A 12706-nucleotide genomic window follows, 5' to 3' on the forward strand; every position below is an offset into this window, starting at 1 on the left:
ACGGGTTATCCTACTTCATAGACAACTTTTTAAATTCTCTCTTTAATTTCCTCCTCCCCCATCTCTATATATTAATCCGTCCATAACCCTTATTCCCTCCGATCAATTCCTCTCCATCCGAATCCATGGCGGCGACGCCGGAGAAATCCATTTGCAGCAGGGCCGACTGCGGCACCCACGACTGCATCGGCATCCGTTCTCTCTGCGCCGACTGCCTGCGACCGTACATGGGCGGCCCTCAGTTGCCGTCGTTCGACGAAAGGCTCAACCGCTTCGCCACCTTCCCGGCGGAGGCTCGTCGTTGCTCCTCTCCGTCGTCGTCTTTCTCCTCCTCGTCTCCCACGGTGACAGCCGAAAGGAAGGAAGTGGATGGGCCACGCCGGTTGGCGGTTTTTGGCGACGGACGGCCGTTCAGGGACTGCTCCATGGCGCCGCACCTCCGACGCCCGACAAAGCACCACCCGTGAAGGTTTGAAGGCGGAGGCGACAGGCGGCTTCGACGCGTACGGAAGTCAAGTCTATCCATCTGATGTGCTCTGTCTGTCTTGGAGATTTTAGAGTTCTTTTTTTTTTTTTTTTTTTGAATATGTGTTGAACGTCAAAACTTTTATAAAATTACAATTGTGAATGAATCGGATAGTATTGTGATTAGTATATGCAATTTTAATTTAAAATTTGGAATGTAAAAGATGATTTCGTTTGCCTTAAACGGTTTAATATAAACCCTACGAGAAATTATTCCACCGCAATCAATTTTGCAATTCGAATTCATCCCTTGTCAAGGAAGCAATTCTACCTCCTGAAAATCATCCTAGGGCATTTTTAATTTCAAATTTGAATATCAATATTTTCTATTAAAATCAAACTTTTATGAAATAAAATAAATAAATAAATTTAACTGGCAATTTAGATTAATACGTATTAGTTATCCTTCAGATGTCCTTTTAAGGTGATTTTTTTTAGTATATGTAATTTTTAATTTGGGATGTAAAAGATTATTTAGTCCCCCTTAAATGATTTAATCTACCTAAGAGATTATTCCCCAGTAATCAATTTTGCGATTCGTGCTCAAGAAAATAATTCTATCTTTTGAAAATCACCCTAGGTGCATTTTTAATTTGAACCGTCTCAAAGTCACATGACTTTGCATCAAGGCTCCAATTTAGAAATGCAAACAAAGTTTCCGAGTTTTTTTGATAAAATAGTTATATATATATATATATATATATATATATATATATATATATATATATATATATATATATATATATATATATATATATTTTTTTTTTGAATATCAATATTTTCTATTAAAATTAAACTTTTATGAAATATAAAAATTAAATTTAACTCGCAATCTAGATCTAATAAATCGAAATCTTATGGAGCCTTCAAAATCGGACATCCCTTTGGTTTGTGCTCACTGTCTGTCCTCTCTGAAGGAACAGTAATTAAGTTTTTTTTTTTTTTTTTTTTGTTATTGTTGTTGTTATTGATATTGAGTTTCTCAAAGAAAATTTGTTTGTGTGTACGCGGGAGTAGCTAGAATCTAAATTTAAATGGGGTTAATTATCGAGATATAATAAATTAATTAATTTTAAAATTTATTTGCGGAGTACATAATACCTGCTCAAGAGAACTAATATCAACTTCATCAATGGAAATTGATATATCAATATGGGATGAAAATGTCTCTGACTTTGTGATGTTTACTCTGTTTCTTTAAAAAATAAATTGATAATTTTTTCTTTTCTATATTAAAATGAATAAATACAAAAATTATTATATAATAATGAAGAAATACTTCTTAATAATCAGTCTAATGAATATAACATGATATAAAACTCTACTTGCTAATATCAAACTAACAATTACAAAAAAATAAACAATTATATAAATAAAACTAAATAAATTAATTAATAAATCTGTTAATAAATTTAATTAATTTATCAAAAGAAAACATAATAGTTGACTCATACAGATAATATCAAAAGAAAATAAACCTGCGACAATGTTGATGTCGTGTGCTATTCAAAAGAAGGGATGTCAAGACTGTACTCGTTGAGTCATTGTCAAATGCCTTAATAGGACATGAATATGAAATATCATGTGAATGATAAAGAAAAGATTTTTAAGAAATTGAGAGATTACGTCGTCGAGAAAGCAGTTTGAAGAAAATCCAATCAAAAGACGTAACTACTCGAAATCACTTTGTGATTAAAACAGAGGATCAAAATCAAAATATTTCACACCTGTGGCGTGTGGTGTGCTCTATTAAAGTTCCTAATAAACACATGTGGCGTAATTCCTAATAAAGGAATGTCTTATTTGGAATTTTAATTAAACCAAATCAAAATGGTTTGTTTAATGAAATGCCCATGCGGCAAGAAAGCACAACGGCAAAACAATTAAGAGAATTATTGGGCTGATTTTTTTAAAAATTTTATTTTTTAAAAATTGGTAGGACTGGAGCTCACCCTAGCCCAAGGGTGGCTTCTTATAGATCTCATTTTATGTATGATACTCTGTGATCGCGATTGATTCGGTTCATTTTCCAAGAGGGAACTGAATCACAAAAGGGAAGGAATTGTATGAAGTCAATTCTTTCATATGCATTCTTCTATGCATGGGTAGATGGAGCTGATTATTAGGGAGTAATTTATACGTGATGAAAAAATACATATATTTTATATCTATATATATTTTTATCTTATTTTTATAATATGTTAGATTGTGATTCGGATCTTTTAACATGATCTCAATGTTAAAAGTATAAAATTTATATTTCATGAGGGTTTGAGGATGAACTGAAAGAATAATCCGACTCTCCAATCCGTATACAATCGAGACGCGGAGAGTCGGATACAAAAGTACAACCTGACTTTCCGCGAGGAACTCTAGACAATCATAGAATTTAATGGATCATACCTAATATATTCAATGGTTAGGGTTGGTACACCGTTGTAGAAGTAAAAATTTACATTGGATATCTTAGGATTGCCTACCTAGACGAGCCAATATTGAGGATAAGAATTAAGAAAGATTAAGTGTTTGCTAGCATGGAAGTGAAATCAAAACCTTAGGAACATTCTCGCTCTCTGTCTTTCTTCTGACTACTTACTTTGATCACATTCTAGCTTACTTTTGTGATCTCTCTAGATTCCCTCTCTCTCTTACCCTCTTGCTTTTCTTTCACATTTAGATTCTGATTTGCGATCGTGACAATAGACACTTTTAATTTCGTCTAGACTGTTAAGTTTGATTGGTAAGTTAATACTCAATTCAATCTTATTATTACTTGACGAGACTTCCGTGTACTTGTGGATTTACCACATGTCAATTTCCTTTAAGATCAGACAATTCTATCTAATTGATTATGACTATATGTGTGATAGCATCTACTTTACCAGGAATATTAAAGAACCCAATTCTGCAATTGCTCATGAAACCCTCTTTTAGCTTCTAAGTTTATTTCTTAGTTTAAGATCCTTCTTACTAACTGGAATAAAAGAATTAGTAAATAAGTTTTTCCCAAAATGGGAATGTGCAGAGGTTATGAACTTACAATCATGGAATCGACTCGATCATCAGATTATAAGTCCATTCCATACCAGACCAGACCGAAATATGGTTATGTACATTATTATTATGAGGATGGGTCATTCGAGCGTATGTAAATAAATACTATGTACCATATTCACTTCTTTTACACTCCACCTTTGTCATATATTCCATATATTACATTAGATAGATACCATATTCATGGAATATGATTCACTTTAAGATGCCTTGATACTAAAATGGTAGACACATGAGACATAAAATCTCGTGCTAAAGAGCGTGGAGGTTCGAGTCCTCTTCAAGGCATAATATTGAGAATGCTCATTCAATGAGAAATTCAATAACAGATTCGGATCTAATCAATATGCCCCTTTTGCTGAGGAGAAGAGTCCTCTTCAAGGCATAATATTGATTATTAATCTTACCATGATCGGAGAGGTGGTTCCGCTCTAGTGATTCTTGATTCGTCGTGCCTTTGCTCTTGTGACTCTTCTCCTCCACTTCTTCTCCTTCGCTTCTTCTCCTCTGTTGCTTTGCTCCCATGACTCCTGCACCGACCCAACGGCGGTAGCTGTTGGTGCAGGTTGTACCAGAATCAAACCTAAATTTTGATGTTGTCAAAGGTTCAAGTTAAGTCTTGTTGTGATCTAACACGTTGACTGAGTGTGCATGCTGTTTACTCAATCGAGAAAGACCTAGTTGGAGGCTAGGCAAGAGAAATCTTAGCAGATCGTGGAACCTAGGTGCAAGTCCAAGTGGGTCAAGGGGACCCAACACTTAGCGGTGCGATCGAGAGGTCTGGAGGACCGAAGATCAAGGAAAAAGTCCTGGCAAACCGATCAAAGCTAAGTGAAAAGTCCAAACTATATCTGGAGGATCTAAGTTTGGCAGGTAGGTTGAGGTAAGCAACTGGAGGAGCGACAGTGAGGTCGGGTTCCCGAAGGGAACAACCTTAGGTCGCTGATCCAACTAAAGAACCTGGGAAAGTTTTCAAGTTGAGATCAAGACAGTTCTACTGTCATTTATATTACTCATGCATTATAAATATTATTGTGCTAACATCGGTTTTGTAGGATATTTTGCTTAACACTGTTTTGCAAGTTCGGCCGAATCAGTCGACCGAACTGGACGATCGGTCGACCGAACAAAGTCAACTCAAAGTAGCTATCAGCTCAGAACAGATCAGACCAGAGTCCTGACAAAATTTGATCGGTCGACCGAACCGACTATCGGTCGACCGAACATTGATGACTCAGCACAACCAGTTCATCAAGCATCGATCAGAAGCAAAAAGGTAAAAGGGATGATCAGTCGACCGAACCCACGGATCGGTCGACAGAACCAATCAACATTAATGTAACATTTATTGAAGATCTTGGCAAAATTGGATGAACAGGGAAGGAACCTGTTCGGTCGACCGAAAAGATGGATTGGTCGACCGAACCCTTAATGATCAATTAATGTGACGGATCGAGCTAACGTCAGACTCCAGCCAGGAAGAAAGGGAGCGGGTTCGGTCGACCGAACAGAGAGATTGGTCGACCGAACTACTATGACACTTATAAAAAGGAGCTCGAGGTCTGAGACTCAGCAACACTTCTAATCATCTAGAATCTTTTCTCTGCGAACGGATCGTGCTACAAGTCTTCGTCAGCTTTGCAAACTACTTCATCCGAAAGTACCGGCCGAGCTTCAACCTTCGATTACTTCTGTCGGTATTTTTATTTGTATTGCATTTAAATTCAAATAAGATAGTAGAAGTGTTACTATCTTATATCTTTGTATCTGTACGATCTGCTTCTTTCCGAAGATTTCAGAAAGAAGAGTTATAGTGAATTACCCATCGGTGCGGTCAAGGACCGCGGGCCTTCGAGTAGGAGTCGACCTAGGCTCCGAACGAAGTAAACGAATCTATCTCTTTTTATTTTCCGCTGTGTACGACACTGATTTCAAAGAAAAAGGAAAAGTTTTAAAGACGCGATATTCACCCCCCCCTCTATCGCACCCACTCGATATATCAATTGGTATCAGAGCCTCGTAAGCTCTCTGAAATAACTTAATCGTTTTTTTTTTACTTTTTCTCTTTCTTCTTTGTTAAAATATTTTTCTTATTCTTTTTCAAGCACTACTAATCCCAAGACGAAAGTCTTGGAAACAGTTCTTTTTTTTTTTTTTTTTGCAGGGATGTCGAACTCTTACCAATAAGGATACAACACTGTTCGACCTCCACTATTTAATGGAGAAAATTTCAGTTATTGGAAGCATAGAATGGAGTGTTACTTAAAGTCTAATATCGAGCTTTGGTTCACGATCTTGAAAGGCTACACTCCTCCGACGAAAGACGGAACACCATTAGAACCAGAATAATGGGCTCCCCCAATGATCAAGAAGGCACAACTGAACTACAAGGCAATCAACACCTTTAAATGCGGGATCACAACGGAGGAGTTGAACCGAGTCGGCCCCTACAATAACGCTAAAGAACTGTGGGATTCTCTAGTCAAACTACACGAAGGGACCGATGAATCTAAGGTAAATAAATGGGATTTACTCTTAAATAATTTGTTTAATATTAAAATGTTTCCCGGAGAAACGGCCTCACAACTACACGCCCGACTGAAAGACATCTTCAATGGCCTCCATCTAATTGGACACAACTTGGAAAACCGCGACACTATAAGATACGCTTTAAACGCTTTTTCGAGGAACGCTTTGAAGGTGTTAAAATATGTTCAAAAGAATCGGCTAAAACAACCTAATGTGGGCCTGATATGGTTCATATCAGGCCCATGTTGAGTTGTTTTAGCTAATTTTTTCTATAAAATTTTAACACGTCTGGATCAGTCAAAATATACAATGGATGGTACCATTCAATTCCTTACAACCTCATAAATCTACAGGACTTGAAATGGGTACAATCTGAGGTCTCATCGAAACCCACTAATGGACTTAGAGACCTCAAATTGCACTCATTTCAAGTCCTGTGGATTTCTGAGGTTGCAAGGAGTTCAAATATGCTATCAATTGTTTATTTCAACTTCTCAAAGGTGTTATAATATAATAAGAAAGAATCTATAAAAATTTTCACATTGGACCTTAAACGTGTATCAGAAGTTAATTCTTTTCCCCTATCAAATCTCTACAACTAGTCAATGCTTATTAACTAGGGTTGTACATCAATTATCAGTCTTCCTGTTCGTCTTTCAATAACATATTGATTATTACTTTAACTCGGGATGAAAGTGAACTGATCTATTCTGCTGCACAATTTGTTAGTAACACAACTAAAGCAGCATTTGCTAAATTAGCCTCTCTACAAAGTGATTAGTATAAAGTAGTTTTGAATTATCTTGATTGTACTTTACATGTCATCTAAACTATTCATTCTAATATCTCTGATGCTAAAGAAGTAAGACTTGTATAAAAAGAATAGCAAAAAAAATTAGGAAATTGATATGACTACATGATGACTTTGAGAAGATATAGAGATAAAACAATGTAATGCTACCAATCCAATAGATGAAAGGAAAGAAAATGGATATGATGTTATTGAATTCTTCTTTGGACTGGCATCTTTGGTTTATTTTAGACCCTTTTTTTGGCTATCCAAAGTTAGCAGGCATAGGTGAGGAGCATAAGGTCCTAATCCTCTTTCACTAACAAACTTTGAGGAAGAATCATAATACAGTAAACATGTATCAGCAAGGATAAAAATCACAATATAGTAATCATGGAGATTTTTCCATATTACATTATATCACCTCCGTGAAGCCAAAATAAACAAATGATAGCATATTTTAACTCCTCGAAACCTCATAAATCCATAGGAACTGAAATGGGTGCATTCTAAGGTCTCTAGGTCCATCAGTGGGTTTTGGTCAAAATCCACTGATGGACCTACAGACCTCATATTGCATCCATTTCAAGTCCTGTGGATTTCTGCGATTACAAGGAATCGAATGGTGTCGTCCATTGCATATTTTGACTTGTCCAAAAGTGTTAAAATGTTATAGAAAAAATAGCTAAAACAACCCAACGTGGGCCTGATATGGTTCCACATCAGGCCTATATTAGGCTTGTTTATCTCATGGTGCAGATTGTCTTTTAATAATTCTTGTTTTCTTTTGAGTTTAGTTGAGATTATTATATCATATTTTGTCAACTTTAGTGGATATGATGTAACAGAGGTTTAATGGAAAGTCAAGTAAATATTCGTACCAAGAAAAGATGCAATGTCTGCTCTATTATATTATAACATCTCTGAGAAGCTGAAATAAACAATAGATAGCATATTTGTACTTCTTGCAACCTCAGATATCCACAGGACTTAAAATGAGTGCAATATGAGGTCTTTAGGTCATCAGTGGATTCCGATCAAAATCTACTGATGGATCTAGAGACCTCAGATTACACCTATTTCAAGTCCTGTAGATTTATGAGGTTGCAAGGAATTGAATGGTGTCGTCCATTGCATATTTTTACTGATCCAGAGGTGTTAAAATGTTATAGAAAAAATCAACTAAAACAACCCAACATGGGCCTAATATGGTTCATATCAAGCCCAACGTGGGCCTGATATAAACTATATCAGGCCCATGGTTCATATCAGGGCCTGATATGGTTCCAAAGACTCAAAGAGTTGTATGTAAATTCGTAGTTAGCCAATGTTCTAGTTTTTCTTGAAACTTATATTGCAATAATTCTACTATATGCTTTGCATTTAGGAAGCGAGGAAGGCAACCTATTTCTCCATTTAATAAATATTTGTCAAGTTTGCTATTATTAGTATATTATGCTTATAGCACTTCCTCTAATTAACTAGTAAGGTCAACATTATTTCAGTATTTAATACTACTAATTAGTGTATCCTCCAAAACAAGCATAACTCCATCTTTGTTAGTTAGATTTGTTTTTAAACATTGGGTCTCTAATTTAACAATCAAACTGATTGGGACTTATATCTTACCTATAATTAGATTGCATTTAAATCAACTTAAATTCTAAAGTAGTTTGCAATCCTAGATTTCCAGAAAGACAGTCCCTTTCACATTAAACCACACGGTTAATAGAAAATGTCTGCTTAGTATTATTATTATTTAGTTTATGTTAAGATATAGATAGGTTTTGATCATTATCAATCAGTACATACCATCCAATTTTGATCAGCTAGGAAAATTGTTCTATAGTTTGTCTAAATTACTGATCCAACTTCTTGATGTTATTTAAAATATGATCATTTCCCTAGTGATTTGACTTCTTTTAGCAATAGGTAAAGTTTTGTGGCTTAAGCCTTGAGAGTATTACTTAATGAAACTTGAATTTTTACCAAATTTAAATATGCAATTTAGTTGTTTCCATGATTAAAAAATAATAATGTTCTGAAATATTAATTATTATTATACTTTGTCCTATTTTTATAACGAAAAATAGGTTGCTAGTGATGTATATGATGAAATGGTTATGGAAATGGAGGAAATTTTAGTACATACTGGGAAATCCAGTGGAACTAGGTCTATGGCCAGTGATGGGTATGCTTGCTATCAATCCTATCATATAAGGGATGATAGTTCCATAGCATCTAGCTCTGAAATAGATGACGTTTATCCTTCTTCAGAACCATATCAGGCCCACGTTGGGCCTGATATGGTCCATATCAAGCTCACATTAGGTTGTTTTAATTAATTCTTTTGATCATATTTTAACACCTTCAGTTAAAATGTTATTAAAGAAAACATGTTAAACTCTAATCCCATGAGCTTATATGAAAAAATATTAGGCTCATATTATGCTTTGCATGCATATATATCTTCAAAATAATGAGGAAAGAGAAGATGGGAGGAAAGAGAAGAGAAATGCATGCATTAAAAAGATAGAAGATAAAAGAAATTACATGCCAAAAAAAAAAAGAGAGATTGACGAATGATTGAGGGGTAGAAAAAAATATTTAAAACCTATAAATTCTTTATCTTTTTTGGAATTTTTAAAATATCTATTTTATTTTAAATAAATTTGTTGAAAATGTCTTATCACCGGTCCGAGTAATCAAGCACAACTTACCATGTTTTTTTATATAGATTATTAAATAATTTGTTCAAATTAGTTTTTTATTTTAAAAAAATGAGATTAGATGCCTAAAATAATCAGATTGTTACTTTAATATCTATTTTGCTCGATTTAGTTCTTAGATTAGATATGCAATATATAGCAAAAAAATTAAAAAAAAAACTAGTTACCATAAATATTTCCTAATTCTTCGCCAATTATCTCCACAATATTGCCATAATTACTCCGCCAAATCTTTTAACGGATTATCCTACTTCATAGACAACTTTTTAAATTCTCTATTTAATTTCCTCCTCCCCCATCTCTATATATTAATACGTCCATAACCTCCTAGGTTCCCTATGGGTCAGGCCTAGGGGGTCACCCCTGGGCGGCGGGACCCATCTTTTTTGCACAATAATACGTCCATAACCCTTATTCCCTCCGATCAATTCCTCTCCATCCGAATCCATGGCGGCGACGCCGGAGAAATCCATTTGCAGCAGGGCCGACTGCGGCACCCACGACTGCATCGGCATCCGTTCTCTCTGCGCCGACTGCCTGCGACCGTACATGGGCGGCCCTCAGTTGCCGTCGTTCGACAACTTTTTAAATTCTCTCTTTAATTTCCTCCTCCCCCATCTCTATATATTAATACGTCCATAACCCTTATTCCCTCCGATCAATTCCTCTCCATCCGAATCCATGGCGGCGACGCCGGAGAAATCCATTTGCAGCAGCGCCGACTGCGGCACCCACGACTGCATCGGCATCCGTTCTCTCTGCGCCGACTGCCTGCGACCGTACATGGGCGGCCCTCAGTTGCCGTCGTTCGACGAAAGGCTCAAGCGCTTCGCCACCTTCCCGGCGGAGGCTCGTCGTTGCTCCTCTCCGTCGTCGTCTTTCTCCTCCTCGTCTCCCACGGTGACAGCCGAAAGGAAGGAAGAGGGGGAGGAAGTGGATGGGTCACGCCGGTTGGCGGTTTTTGGCGACGGACGGCCGTTCAGGGACTGCTCCATGGCGCCGCACCTCCGACGCCCGACAAAGCACCACCCGTGAAGGTTTGAAGGCGGAGGCGACAAGTCTATCCATCTGATGTGCTCTGTCTTGGAGATTTTAGAGTTGTTTGTTTTTTTTTTGTTTTTTTTTTTTTTTTTTTGAATATGTGTTGAACGCCAAAACCTTTATAAAATTACAATTGTGAATGAATCGGATCGTATTGTGATCAATTATATAAATAAAACTAAACAAATTAATTAATAAATCTGTTAATAAATTTAATTAATTTATCAAAAGAAAATATAGTAGTTGACTCATACAGATAATATTAAAAGAAAATAAATCTACGATAATGATCGTACCATATCGATATCGTGTGCTATTCAAAAGAAGGGATGTCATGACTGTAAAAGATTTTCAAGAAATTGAGAGATTACATCGTCGAAGAAAAGCTGTGATGAAACACATAGGATCAAAATCAAAATATTTCACACCTGTGGCGTGTGGTGTGCTCTATTAAAGTTCCTAATAAACACATGTGGCGTAATTCCTAATAAAGGAATGTCTGATTTGGAATTTTAATTAAACCAAATCAAAATTGTTTGTTTAATGAAAAGCCCATGCGGCAAGAAAGCACAACGGCAAAACAATTAAGAAAATTATTAGGCTGATTTTTTTTTAAATTTTATTTTTTAAAATTTGATAGGGCTTGAGCTCACCCTAGCCCAAGGGCGGCTCCTTATAGATCTCATTTTATGTATGATACTCTGTGATCGCGATTGGTTCGGTTCATTTTCCAAGAGGGAACTGAATCACAAAAGGACAAGGAATTGTATGAAGTCAATTCTTTCATATGCATTCTTCTATGCATGGGTAGATGGAGCTGATTATTAGGGAGTAATTTATACGTGATGAAAAAATACATATATTTTATATTTATATATATTTTTATCTTATTTTTATAATATGTTAGATTGTGATTCGGATCTTTTAACACGATCTCAATGTTAAAAGTATAAAATTTATATTTCATGAGGGTTTGAGGATGAACTAAAAGAAGAACCCGACTCTCCAATTCGTATACAACCGAGATGCGGAGAGACGGATACAAAAGTACAACCTGACTTTCCGCGAGGAACTCTAGGCAATCATATATTTTAATGGATCATACCTAATATATTCAATGGTTAGAGTTGGTACACCGTTGTAGAAGTAAAAAATTTACATTGGAAATCTTAGGATTGCCTACCTGCAAGAGCCAATATTGAGGATAAGAATTAAGAAAGATTAAGTGTTTGCTAGCATGAAAGTGAAATCAAAACCTTAGAATCATTCTCGCTCTCTGTCTTTCTTCTGACTACTTACTTTGATCACATTCTAGCTTACTTTTATGATCTCTCTAGATTCCCTCTCTCTCTTACCCTCTCGCTTTTCTTTTCACATTTAGATTCTGATTTGCGATCGTGACAATAGACACTTTTGATTTCATCTAGATTGTTAAGTTAGTACTCAATTCGATCTTGTTATTACTTGACGATACTTCCGTGCACTTGTGGATTTTTACCACCATGTCAATTTCCTTTAAGATCAAACAATTCTATCGAATTGATTATGACTATATGTGTGATAGCATCTACTATACCACGAATACTAAAGAACCCAATTTTGCAATTGCTCATGATACCCTCTTTTAGCTTCTAGGTTTATTTCTTAGTTTAAGATCCTTCTTACTAACTAGAATAAAAGAATTAGTAAATAAGTTTTTCCCAAAATGGGAATGTGCAGAGGTTATGAACTTACAATCATGGAATTGACTCGATCATCAGATTATAAGTCCATTCCATACCAGACCAGACCGAAATATGGTTATATACATTATTATTATGAGGATGGGTCATTCGAACGTATGTAAATAAATACTATGTACCATATTCACTTCTTTTACACTTCACCTTTGTCATATATTCCATATATTACATTAGATAGATACCATATTCATGGAATATGATTCACTTTAAGATGCCTTGATGCTAAAATGGTAGACATGTGAGACTTAAAATCTCGTGCTAAAGAGTGTGGAGGTTCGAGTCCTCTTCTAGGCATA

This window comes from Zingiber officinale, chromosome 3A (assembly GCF_018446385.1).
Source record: "Zingiber officinale cultivar Zhangliang chromosome 3A, Zo_v1.1, whole genome shotgun sequence".
Taxonomy (NCBI): Eukaryota; Viridiplantae; Streptophyta; class Magnoliopsida; order Zingiberales; family Zingiberaceae; genus Zingiber; species Zingiber officinale.